Source organism: Schistocerca americana, unplaced genomic scaffold (assembly GCF_021461395.2).
Source record: "Schistocerca americana isolate TAMUIC-IGC-003095 unplaced genomic scaffold, iqSchAmer2.1 HiC_scaffold_1125, whole genome shotgun sequence".
NCBI lineage: Eukaryota > Metazoa > Arthropoda > Insecta > Orthoptera > Acrididae > Schistocerca > Schistocerca americana.
Genome location: NW_025725182.1, coordinates 35,001 through 39,753, shown reverse-complemented (window position 1 = coordinate 39,753; position 4,753 = coordinate 35,001). Strand labels below are relative to the sequence as shown.

Sequence of the window (4,753 nt, the reverse complement as noted above, 5' to 3'; positions counted from 1 at the left end):
GAAACCTTGTTACGACTTTTACTTCCTCTAAATGATCAAGTTTGGTCATCTTTCCGGTAGCATCGGCAACGACAGAGTCAATGCCGCGTACCAGTCCGAAGACCTCACTAAATCATTCAATCGGTAGTAGCGACGGGCGGTGTGTACAAAGGGCAGGGACGTAATCAACGCGAGCTTATGACTCGCGCTTACTGGGAATTCCTCGTTCATGGGGAACAATTGCAAGCCCCAATCCCTAGCACGAAGGAGGTTCAGCGGGTTACCCCGACCTTTCGGCCTAGGAAGACACGCTGATTCCTTCAGTGTAGCGCGCGTGCGGCCCAGAACATCTAAGGGCATCACAGACCTGTTATTGCTCAATCTCGTGCGGCTAGAAGCCGCCTGTCCCTCTAAGAAGAAAAGTAATCGCTGACAGCACGAAGGATGTCACGCGACTAGTTAGCAGGCTAGAGTCTCGTTCGTTATCGGAATTAACCAGACAAATCGCTCCACCAACTAAGAACGGCCATGCACCACCACCCACCGAATCAAGAAAGAGCTATCAATCTGTCAATCCTTCCGGTGTCCGGGCCTGGTGAGGTTTCCCGTGTTGAGTCAAATTAAGCCGCAGGCTCCACTCCTGGTGGTGCCCTTCCGTCAATTCCTTTAAGTTTCAGCTTTGCAACCATACTTCCCCCGGAACCCAAAAGCTTTGGTTTCCCGGAGGCTGCCCGCCGAGTCATCGGAGGAACTGCGGCGGATCGCTGGCTGGCATCGTTTATGGTTAGAACTAGGGCGGTATCTGATCGCCTTCGAACCTCTAACTTTCGTTCTTGATTAATGAAAACATACTTGGCAAATGCTTTCGCTTCTGTTCGTCTTGCGACGATCCAAGAATTTCACCTCTAACGTCGCAATACGAATGCCCCCGCCTGTCCCTATTAATCATTACCTCGGGTTCCGAAAACCAACAAAATAGAACCGAGGTCCTATTCCATTATTCCATGCACACAGTATTCAGGCGGGCTTGCCTGCTTTAAGCACTCTAATTTGTTCAAAGTAAACGTGCCGGCCCACCGAGACACTCACTCAAGAGCACCCTGGTAGGATTGCAACGGGGTCCGCCTCGGGACGCACGAGCACGCACGAGGCGCGTCGCACGCCTTCGGCTCGCCCCACCGGCAGGACGTCCCACGATACATGCCAGTTAAACACCGACGGGCGGTGAACCAACAGCGTGGGACACAAATCCAACTACGAGCTTTTTAACCGCAACAACTTTAATATACGCTATTGGAGCTGGAATTACCGCGGCTGCTGGCACCAGACTTGCCCTCCAATAGATACTCGTTAAAGGATTTAAAGTGTACTCATTCCGATTACGGGGCCTCGGATGAGTCCCGTATCGTTATTTTTCGTCACTACCTCCCCGTGCCGGGAGTGGGTAATTTGCGCGCCTGCTGCCTTCCTTGGATGTGGTAGCCGTTTCTCAGGCTCCCTCTCCGGAATCGAACCCTGATTCCCCGTTACCCGTTACAACCATGGTAGGCGCAGAACCTACCATCGACAGTTGATAAGGCAGACATTTGAAAGATGCGTCGCCGGTACGAGGACCGTGCGATCAGCCCAAAGTCATTCAGAGTCACCAAGGCAAACGGACCGGACGAGCCGACCGATTGGTTTTGATCTAATAAAAGCGTCCCTTCCATCTCTGGTCGGGACTCTGTTTGCATGTATTAGCTCTAGAATTACCACAGTTATCCAAGTAACGTGGGTACGATCTAAGGAACCATAACTGATTTAATGAGCCATTCGCGGTTTCACCTTAATGCGGCTTGTACTGAGACATGCATGGCTTAATCTTTGAGACAAGCATATGACTACTGGCAGGATCAACCAGGGAGCTGCGTCAACTAGAGCTGAGCAGCCGGCCGCCCGGGAGTGTGTCCCGGGGGCCCGCGCGAACACGCAAGCGTCCGCTCAATTATTCTGCAAACAGGAGGAGGCTGAGCTCCCCTGCACAATACACCTCGAAACCCTCTCAGGTCCCGGCGGCGCGCAGCGCCGTCCTAAGTACTTGGTCGGGTTCGAGAGAGGCGCAATCGCCCGGAGTTTGGCGAGTAGACGCTTTAGGTGCGACCACCCGTGCTCCCAACTGAGCTTGCCGCTGCCGACAGAGGCCCGGGAGCGTGCTGTCGTGGCATTGCCGGCGGGAGACAACACGCGCCACCTACGGTGACCGGCAGCTCCAACGCCAGCGCCACAGAAGGACAAAAGCCCCACTTGGGTGCCGAAGCGAACTCTCCCAGCACAGCGCACGCGCCAACACGTCCGCACAGCTGCGATACAAACCACCTGCGAGAACCGCAGAGGCGACCGAGCAGCAGACGGCGTCGCGGCGCCGAGCGCCGGGCGGCGGCGCATCCTCAGCGCACACAGTCCTCAATCGGACCAGCACACTGCAGATGTCCACCGCGCTTCGCACCGGGCCCGCGAGGACCTACTTTGGCCGCACGGCGCCGCGTGCAGGGTGCGCCGGCGCGCAGCTGCGCCGCCTGCCGCCTCCGTCGGCCGGCGCGCCTGCCACTGGCCGCCCCCACCAGCCGGCTGTAGCGCGTGCGCCCACGCACCGCGCGGCCAGCACGCCGGGAGGCCCCCCCTCACCGGCCGGGGACGGTCCCACCCAGCCACCGCCGCGTATCGCTTCACACCCAGATGCCATTCACGTTCGTGGGCATGGTGGGTATCGCTGGAACAACCGGTTGGTAGCTCAACCGATCGTCGCCATCACTGATTCACCTCTAGCGAGAACAACCGCACCACAACGGTTTACCAGTTGTTCATTTGCATAACGTCACCAGCAAACGTAGGCGTCCATCGCCATTTGCAAATTCAACGATTGTTGCATGCCTGTGTCAGGTGTCACGACACACTATGTCTGCCCACATACACGCAACAACATGTGCACGCTTCGCGAACACGTGGAAGGTGGCCCCCGTACGTATGCGATGTCCATTGCGCGAACGACTGTCAACCGGCCTCTGTCGCATGTCGCAGATGTGGAACGCAGTGCACCATGCTATCACGGTGTGTGAGAAGAGACGACTACGTCTGACAACACGCGCCACTACATCAACAGACGGCTCATGCTGATCGCCATCCAGGGCATACCACACTGCAATCCAGCTCTTATAGGGAGACGACACGTAGCTGAGTGCACAACATTTGGACCGCATGGTTCGCCGTTGTTGGCGCAGTCGTTGTACGGTCACATGTACCACGATGTATCATTCAGTACATGAGGACCAATGTGCAGTACAGTGTGTGATTTGGACGTACAACATCAGCGGACAGTTGACACAGGCCGTACCACAGCGTAGGCTAAGTGCTTCGCACATGCGAATGCCAATGAACAACTGCAAATGCCAATGAACAACTGCAAAGGGCATTGAGCATGTACGTCCTGCTGCCATCCACATTACAGTGTATAGCTGCAAGGTGTTTAACATGAAGCGATACACTGGGGACCGGGCAGTGCGAGTAGCAAACTATATTGCGGGGGTTGCAGTTAGGCAACACTACACTAATTTAACGCGTCGTATGACAATTACAGAGCAGGTTAAGGCCCAACGTGTGTTGGGTTAAGGCCCAACGTGTGTTGGGTTAAGGCCCAACGTGTGTTGGGTTAAGGCCCAACGTGTGTTGGGTTAAGGCCCAACGTGTGTTGGGTTAAGGCCCAACGTGTGTTGGGTTAAGGCCCAACGTGTGTTGGGTTAAGGCCCAACGTGTGTTGGGTTAAGGCCCAACGTGTGTTGGGTTAAGGCCCAACGTGTGTTGGGTTAAGGCCCAACGTGTGTTGGGTTAAGGCCCAACGTGTGTTGGGTTAAGGCCCAACGTGTGTTGGGTTACGTTAAGGGGCAATGTGGGTTACGTTAAGGGGCAATGTGGGTTACGTTAAGGGGCAATGTGGGTTACGTTACGGCGCAATATAGGTTACGTTACGGCGCAATATAGGTTACGTTAAGGCGCAATATCGGTTACGTTAAGGCGCAATACAGGTTACGTTAAGGCGCAATACAGGTTACGTTAAGGCGCAATACAGGTTACGTTAAGGCGCAATACAGGTTACGTTAAGGCGCAATACAGGTTACGTTAAGGCGCAATACAGGTTACGTTAAGGCGCAATGCAGGTTACGTTAAGGCGCAATACAGGTTACGTTAAGGCGCAATACAGGTTACGTTAAGGCGCAATACAGGTTACGTTAAGGCGCAATACAGGTTACGTTAAGGCGCAATACAGGTTACGTTAAGGCGCAATACAGGTTACGTTAAGGCGCAATACAGGTTACGTTAAGGCGCAATACAGGTTACGTTAAGGCGCAATACAGGTTACGTTAAGGCGCAATACAGGTTACGTTAAGGCGCAATACAGGTTACGTTAAGGCGCAATACAGGTTACGTTAAGGCGCAATACAGGTTACGTTAAGGCGCAATACAGGTTACGTTAAGGCGCAATACAGGTTACGTTAAGGCGCAATACAGGTTACGTTAAGGCGCAATACAGGTTACGTTAAGGCGCAATACAGGTTACGTTAAGGCGCAATACAGGTTAGGTTAAGGCGCAATACAGGTTAGGTTAAGGCGCAATACAGGTTAGGTTAAGGTACGACATAGGTTAGGTTAAGGTACGACATAGGTTAGGTTAAGGTACGGCATAGGTTAGGTTAAGGTACGACATAGGTTAGGTTAAGGTACGACATAGGTTAGGTTAAGG

General features: G+C 53.8%; 1 non-coding gene across 1 annotated transcript; it reads right to left on the bottom strand.

The window, feature by feature from the left end:
• LOC124560985 lies at positions 1-1,882 on the bottom strand (the record flags this gene model as incomplete). The annotated part of the gene is made up of 1 exon (XR_006969455.1): positions 1-1,882. It is a non-coding gene; the product is annotated as a small subunit ribosomal RNA (ribosomal RNA).
• Positions 1,883-4,753: the final 2,871 nt, after the last annotated feature.